Raw genomic sequence first — 8892 nt, 5'->3', positions numbered from 1 at the left:
TACCTCAGGTTGAGGTCTTACACAGATTTTGCATGACTCCTAGTGATTGGATTAAACTTGCTCGGGCCTGTCTTAGTCTGGGACAGTATTTGGACTGGGGAGCTTTCCTTATTGAGTTTGCCAATGAACACGCTGCCGCTACCTTGGTAGTGAGGGGAGGGGCAGCCAGGCTGCCTGGGATAGAGATTCGCTGCTGGGTCAGGGACGCTTTGGCAATGCTCAGACAGGGTATCCAGGACAGGTTTACCAGCAGATTAATGAAGTTGAAACAAAGGCATGGAAATCCTTACCTAATAAGGGAGAAGTGAGTGGAAACCTCATCAAGATCCTTCAAGGACCTATGGAGCCATTCTCTGACTTTGTAGCCCGATTAGTGGAAGCAGCGGGAAGAGTCTTTGGCGACCCCGATACGGCTAGGCCCTTGATTAAACAGTTGAACGATGAACAGTCACAAAGGAATGTCGAGCTTCTATCACTCCTTACAAGAACAAGGGACTTGAGGCTTGGATGAACGTCTGTAGAGAAATAGGGGGACCTGTGACTAATGCTGGATTTGCGGCTGCACTTATGCCGATGATGCAGAGAAAAGGAGGAAACTCAGGAGTGTGTGTTAAGTGTGATCAACAGCGGCGCCTAAAAAGGCAATGTCCAGAAAGGAGAAGTCTATTCAGTACAGGAAGTGGCCAACACCCAAGGCAACAAGGGCTGTGCCCCAAGTGCAAAAAGGGGAACCATTGGGCTCATGAGTGCCACTCGGTAAAAGACATCAATGGGCAGCCTCTAATCTCGGGTTTTGGTGGACCAGGTCAAAAAATGGACAGCCGGGTCCACGACCCCAGGGCCCACAAATATATGGGCCAGTCGAGAATCAGGATGTAGAACAGAGTCACAAGAGATGGCCGTACCTTCGCCATCCGAGGGGCAAAGGAGAGCCACTAAAGGCTCTTCAGGACTGGACCTCTGCTCCACCGCCAGACTCATACGAACTCCTTGGATGGGGGTCCAGTTGATAGAAACTGATTTTAAAGGACCCCTTGAACCTGGCACATTAGGGTTACTTACAGGGAGATCATCTACAGATTTAAAAGGACTACATGTCCATCCAGGAGTTATTGACACAGATTATACAGGGGTAGTCAAGATCATGGTAGAATCACTGAAAGGGATTACTGCCATTTTCCCTGGGGACATAATAGCCCAAATATTACTTTGCCTTGCCTTCATGGAAGATTTGCAGCACAGTCTAGAGAGAGGGGAGAGAATGGTTTCAGTTCCACAGGCTCCGGTCTTACATTTTTAGCCTTGGGTTAAACCAACGCCCAATAATGGAGCTAAGGGTAGATGGTAAAAGGATCCTAGGACTGTTGGATACAGGGGCCAATAGAAGTATAATAGCTAAGAAAGATTGACCCTCTGGATGGCCAGTACAGGCCTCATCTCAAACATTACAAGGTCTCGGTTATGCAAGAGCTCCTGATATGAGTGCAAGACAATTGAATTGGAGAGATGAGGAAGGGCATTCAGGATTTATGCAACCCTATGTGTTGGATTTGCCCATTTCCCTTTAGGGGAGAGATTTGCTGAAAGATATGGGTTTCAAATTGACCACTGAGTATTCTGAAACTTCACTAAAGATTATGAAACATGTGGGCTATTTTCCCAGTAAAGGAATAGGGAAACAGCTGCAGGGTAGGACTAGCCCTATAACTGCCCAACAGAGAGAAAGGAATCAGGACCTGGGTTTTCCTTTCACTGAGGATGGGTTCCCATTACCTTGAAAACAGAGGAGCTGGTGTGGGTTCCTCAGTGGATTCTTTCTTCTGAAAAGCTTGCTGGAGCTAAAGCTGACTACAAAGCATATAAAACCACCAGTATTGCCTTGGAATACCCCAATATGTGTGATTAAAAAGAAGTCAGGGAAACGGAGATTGTTGCATGATTTACTAGTTATTAATGAACAGATGCAAATAATGGGTCCAGTGCAATGAGGGCTTCCTCTTTTATCCTCTCTGCCAGACTGTTGACCTGTTGTAGTGATTGATATAAAAGATTGTTTTTTCTCCATACCTCTTTGTCCAAGCGATAGTGAAAGATTTGCTTTTTCTGTTCCCTCATGCAATCATGAAGAACCTGAGCAACGATATGAGTGGGTAGTTTTACACAGGGTATGGCCAATAGCCCTACTATGTGTAAACTTTTTGGGGGCAACGCCATTGCCCCAATAAGACAGAGGTTTCCTGCGCTGAAATTCATCCATTTTATGGATGATATCCTTTTAACTTCAAAGAATGAAGAGATTTTAGATTTAGCATATAGAAATTTAGTTAATTTCCTAGAAGGTAGGGGATTGATTATTGCCCCGGAAAAGGTACAAAAGGGAAATCTTGTAAATTATTTAAGAGAAAAGTAAGTCCTGATACCATTATCCCCCAGAAGGTTGAATTGAGGAAAGATAATCTTAAGACTCTTAATGATTTTCAAATATTACTAGGAGATATTAATTGGGTCAGATGTTATTTAAAATTACCAAATTATTAATTAAAACCATTGTATAATACCTTAGTTGGGGATTCGGCCTGGGGTTCTCCTAGACAATTGACTTATGAAGCAAGGGAAGCTTTAAAGGAGGTTGAAAAAGTATTACAAGGCACAATTTTACATCGATGGAAGGAGGGTGCAGACATTGTGCTATGCATTCTAAACACCTACATGCAGCCCACAGGATTGTTGTGGCAAGATGGCCCTCTGCTTTGTGTTTATCCCAAGGCTTCTCCAGCTAGATCAGTAGAGAATTATCCTACAGCAGTTGCATGATTAGCCCTGAATGGGATCCAGCAGTGCATACAATTTTTGGTGTTTCCCCAACCTCCATCATAGTGCCCTATACAGGTCAGCAGATGAAGATCTTGTGTGGCACTGTGGTTGATTGGGCTATATTATGCTGTGGATTCCACGGAGAGATAGATAATCATTATCCAAAACACTCTTTGATGTCCTTCTTTAAAGAACATCCCGTGATCTTTCTATGGTTACCTCCAGTGTTCCTTTACAGGGGGCACCATACATTTTTACACATGGATCCAAAAATGGCTGTGGAGCTTATGTGATTAACAATCAAGAGCCAATTTTGTGTCAATATCAACCCTGCTCTCCACAAATAATTGAACTCAAAATTTTTCCTTTGCCTTTAATTTGCTCCCTGATTCAACATATTTGTTAATGCAGTTAAGATATTAGAAGTGGCTGGCCCTATTAAAATTAGCAGCACGGTATGGCAGCTGCTGAGGGAACTTCAGGAATTGATCTAGAAAAGAGGTCACAAGTTTTTGTCCAACATATTAGAGCTCATAAAGGTTTGCCTGCTCCTCTCAGTGAGTGAAATGATCTTGTGGATAGATGTACCCGAATGGAGTTCATCTTCTTAAGCTCATCATTGGATCAAGCACGACAATCTCATCAACAATATCATGTGCCTACTAAGACCTTAGAGCAGAAGTTTCATCTGTCTTGAGCAGATGCTCGACCGATAGATTTAGGATGTCAACAGTGTATCACTTTTCACCATGAACCTAGTGTCAGGGTTAATCCTAGAGGCCTCTTGCCCCTAAAGATTTGGCAAATGGATGTAACTCACATATCTGGATTTGGGACTCTAAAATACATTCATGTTTCTGTGGATAGTTGTTGAGGAGTCATTCATGCTACCCCTATGAGTGGAGAAAATGCACGCAATGTTATTGGACACTGGGGAAAGCCTCAACACTTAAAAACTGATAATGGCCCAGCATAAACTGCCAAATCTTTCAAATCCTTTTATAAACAGATGGATGTGCAGTTGAGCCATGGTCTGCCTTATAATCCCCAACGTCAAGGTATTGTTGAGCAAGCACATCGTACCTGAAGGAATGCGTAATTAAACAAAAAGGGGGAATATGCCATGGTAGAACCCCCAAGGGAACAGATATCCTTGGCCCTTTTTACTCTTAATTTTTTAATTTTGGATGATCATGTCCTTTCTGCCACTGACCGACATCAGTGTCGGGCGGGCACATTGAAAGGTTATGTGAAATGAAAAGACGTGATCACTGGTTTGTGGCATGGGCCAGATCCCGTGTTGGCATGGGCAAGAGTGTCTGTTTGTTTGTTTCCTCAGGACCAGCAAGATCCGTTGTGGGTCCCTGAAATATTGAAAAGGAGGTACAACAAGAATGAAGATCCTGCTGCTGCTCACACTTCTCGGTGTGACCCAAATGCTGGTCCAAATGGAATCCCTGTTGGGGATTCTATCGGTGTTCCCGAGACTCATGCCGATACATCATGACTTTTACATCCACTCCTCTAATTTGTCTAAAAAGTAGTCAAGTTATCTTCTAGGTAATTGGACAGGAGAATTCGATTTCTTAATGGATCAGCTACATGTAGCCATCCTGACCGTGAACTCCACACGTGCAGATGCTAGAGTGGCTATGGGATTGTCATCTTGGATTGAGGCTTCTATGAATCATGTGAGGGAGTGGGAGGGTATGGGAACCCTAGCTGGACTCTTGCTGCTGGTCTCCCTAGTGCACCTGTGTTGTCTCTGTAGAATGAGGTTTGTTCAGAGGCGGGAAGTAGTTATGGTGGTACAGGTATTTGCAGCCATTAAATCAGGACAGTCCCCTCAAGCCTGGCTTATGGTCATTCAGAAGGCCTTGTTGTACCTCACGCCTGAGTATGTATGAGTGACCCTGCCCAGTGATGGGCAACCTCCCTTCTACCTAAGGCATGGGACCTTGTGGGAGACGAGGTTTCCTAAGACTGCTTTAATGAACAGATGATCCTAAGACGGTTGGATGGGTCGCCACGCTCAGGGGTGCTTTTGCCTGCTTGACTAATTAAACAATAAGGGGGAACTATAGGCAGTTGCGATATGGTGCGCCTCAAAGATGGTGCTGGTTTCCGCGTTCCACCCTCCCAATGGTGCATGCTCCTTGTAGTAAGGAAGTCCTTAATTGGCTATGCCTGCCTGGCCTCCCAGCTTCCGCATAGTGAGAGCCGATCTTCATGACGCACATAGCTTGCTGGGATTGGCCAGCAGTAGCTATTTAAGTGTGCTCCGGGGTTTCCCCGGGGTCAGAAGATTGTATCAAGGTTCCTGAATAAAACTGCTTGAAGAAGATCTTCGTTGGTCTTGTCTTCCTTGCTGGTCGAGTTACGGTCTTGGCATAAGTAGAAAAGATTTAGGAACATGGAGTGTGCGATATTCTTCTAGATAATATTTTTATTCTATATGTCACAGGTTCATTCTTGTGACATACAGTTCAATTTTCTAGGGTTTCCCTGTTTCTCAAAGGTCAGTATTTTCCCTACTGACCTTGAATAGAATGAATATTGTATTTCAATTTCTTATTGTAAGTTCCTTGATAAGGGACTTTGTAAATATTCCTCAACGTGTACTCAAAAATTTTGTTTTCCAATTCCATTTTCTGCAATGATTTCGGTCACAAGTGGGTCCAGCTATAGAGTGAGTATAACAGTGTAAATACTGTGTAGCTACTTCAAATGATAAACTCCCAAATCCTTATTTTATCGAAAAATTACCAGACATCAGGAAAGCAAAGGACAACATGGACTATTGAGTAAGGTTTCTTATGCCATTTGATATTAGTACTATACTATGTAGCTTCCAGTGTTCCCACGGCCAGAGTTGGGGGTTTAGGATGTTTTACCATGATTCTTTGTTCAGGCCAATCCTAAGATACTGGATGATGTGCAGGGAGAAACGTGGCATGAAGAGCAGTTAAATGTCTACTTCAATAGGTTCACAAAAACAGGAGGGAGTCTATTTGAAATTGTCATTTGTGAATTCTACATTCTTGACATAGTTGGGCAGAATCCATGTTAACATTCCACTTAACCACATAGGTGTAGGAGCCACCAAAATCATATGTATACTGTAGAGGGCCGCAATAACATTCGCCACCACTAGATGGCGCTTGCTTCCTCTGCGTCCCACGTGGAAGGCTGAGCTAGACAAGATGGCGCCGGACTTCGCGGTGCCAGCCGACTTCCTTTCAGGAAGTTAACTGTGTGCGCATGTGGAAGAGTGCCTTCGTGCCAGGTCTTTGCCCACTCTGGGGCGTGCCTGATGAGATCATGAGTAAGCGATCAATCAGATGTGGATGTGCTGTGCTAGGGTGTATATAAGCGTGCCATGCTGGTGCGCGGAGCTTCCTCCTTAAGATATCAATAAAGTTTGGTCGCAGCTAGGATTCCTATGTCCACACGTGTTTTCTTGCTGGCGAGGTCGCGCGTGGGACAGTATACATCAGCCAACCAAACTAGATAAGATTGATGAAGGTAAGAAGTGCATTCTGCCAGGAACCTGAAAAAGTTATTTCCTGAGAGACACAGATACAGTATGTCAAATACAGAAGTGAATGCTAGTAGCAAACCAGTGAACTGAAAACGGAACTCTTGTTGGTAGATTTTGAAAAAGGATTAGAAGAGCTGAAGGTACTTTCAACACCTTAAGAACAACAATGCCAGTGAACCAGAGCTTCTCATACTATACCAATATACAGAGAAAGGACATGGACTGAGCTATGGCTCCAAATGCACATGTGGCCGACTATGGCCTTTTTGGGCAACATTGGAAAGAGAAGCCCTTGTCCTCCCTTGTACATCTTTCAGTTCAAGGGAATGTCATGCAGGAGAAAGGCTGGTGTGAGAAGAAGGAAATGGGAATGTGTAAGGATCTTATGGGCAGGAAACTGGGAAAGGAAATTATATTTGAAATGTAAATATTGAAACATCCAGTTAAAAAAAAAGCAGTAAAATTTGCTAAAAAATAAAACAAAAATGAAAGTTATAAAAAAAAAGAAAAAGCTGCCAAGTAATCACACATATTGACTCGTGAATCTGAAGTGGTGTTCAGAGTAATACTAGTGGAAAGACTGAGATGATGAAGTCTCAACTAGAAGCACTTCTCTCTCCCAGATATCAGTGTCAGACACAAACTGCACTATAGGTATCCAAAGCATGATGCATTTACACTGAGCTGAGGAGACAATACTTGTCTTTGCTTTGTTTCTTTGGACCTTTTTCTTCAGGGCAAAAAGTAAAGCCATGAGCTCTGAGGGGAACAGCTGTGCCCTTCCCAACAACTGGCTTTTGGAATGAAGAAACTGATTATATGAACTCTCTGACTTCCAGGAACCACATCAAGCAGGGAAGTCCAGATGATTCTGAGAGGATCGCAGCTCCTGATTACCATGTGTGGAAGGCTCAGATCAAGGCTGTTTCTTCACCGAACCCACTCAATCCGTACGCAAGACACACCGAGCTTTCCTGTGGACCACTTATTTCTTCCTTTTTTTATAGAAAGACAGAAGTCCAGCTTCCTTCTCTTTTATCTCCCTCCCAAATGGCTGTTTAGTGGGAATAAGAGGAAAAGAGTTAACCCTAGAGATCCTCAATAAATATCCAAGAGGGGGTTGCTGTCACCATGACACTTGTGACATCACAGAAGAAGCTCGGGCTCTCCAGGATACAAGAGATTTTTCATGGAGGGCCTAATGATGATGTCACTGAGAATGCCATGTCCTACCTGCTGAACAGCTTTCCTTACATCGACCAGATTTGAGGATGCCCTTTCCAGGAGTGTCTCCTGTGACACAGTGGAAACCTTTACATACTACATCTCTCTAAAGCTAGAGACCTCTCTTTGCTTCATTAGTACTTACATGTTTGGAATAGAGAGTGTTGGTCAGGGGCTTGGCATGGGTAAAAAGTATCTAAGAACAGGGGGTGGAGGAGATTCTTCTGGATAATAATTCCACTCCCAGGTCCATTCCTGTGACAGACAGTTCAAGTTTCTAGGTTTTCTCTGTTTCCCAAAGTCCAATATTTTCCCTCCAGACGTTTAGTTGAATGAATATTGCATTACATTTTCTTATTGTACATTCTTTGAAAGAGGACTTTATATATATTCCTGAATGTGAACTCAAAAATTCTGTTTTCCAATTTTATTTTTTGCAATGATATTGACAACAAAGTGGCCCAGCTAAAGCGTGAATATAACAATATAAATATTTTATACCTACTTCTAATGATAATCTCACAAATCCTTATTTTATACAAAAATCACCAGCCATCAGTAAAGCAAAGGACAACATGGACCCTAGAATGTGGTTCTGAATTTCTTTTAGTCTTGAAAAATTTTGCGTAGAAAGTTTGTGGGTGTATTTATGTCTTTATCTGTCCACTGGTGGTCCTTCCGGGCTACAGGAGTTGGCCTCTTCATGTTCCATATCACCAACGTAAGTCACATCTTAGGTCACCCATTGATTCGTGGGTACCTCCCTTATCCAGGTCTCTTTCTCTTCCTGGAGGTTTCTCCCACCTCCTCATCTCTAAAAGTTCAAGATTTCCTTTCCTTCTCCTGACTATCGGGTCATATCTCCTGTCCCTTCCCACGCAGGATCCATTCTCCTCTACCTTCCTTCTCCCACCTAGTTCCTTCCCTCAATCTCCCTCCAAGACTATTTTATTCCCCATTCACCTGAGAGTCAGTCATCTGCACTTGGGCCTTCCTTCTTGTTTATCTTCTTTGTATCTATGAGCTTTGTGGAGGACGTCCTGTAGTTTATGGATAATATGAACTTATTATTGAGCAATTTCAACAACCCTGCTGGATCATATTTTTATAGTAGTATGTTAACATTGAAATTTATAATTTAGTATGAGTGAATGTCAGGAGGAGCAAATTTAAGTAAAAAGCAACTTAAAACATAAATCAAAACACAGATTTTACCAGTTGACATTCTTATAATAATAATACTCTACTACCATGAATTATTATTGTCTCACAGGTGATTTTTTAAATGATACCAAAATTTGGCAGGCAAGTGA

This window comes from Rattus norvegicus (assembly GCF_036323735.1).
Source record: "Rattus norvegicus strain BN/NHsdMcwi chromosome 3 unlocalized genomic scaffold, GRCr8 chr3_unlocalized_3, whole genome shotgun sequence".
Lineage (NCBI taxonomy): Eukaryota > Metazoa > Chordata > Mammalia > Rodentia > Muridae > Rattus > Rattus norvegicus.
Note: the sequence above shows the minus strand (reverse complement) of the source record.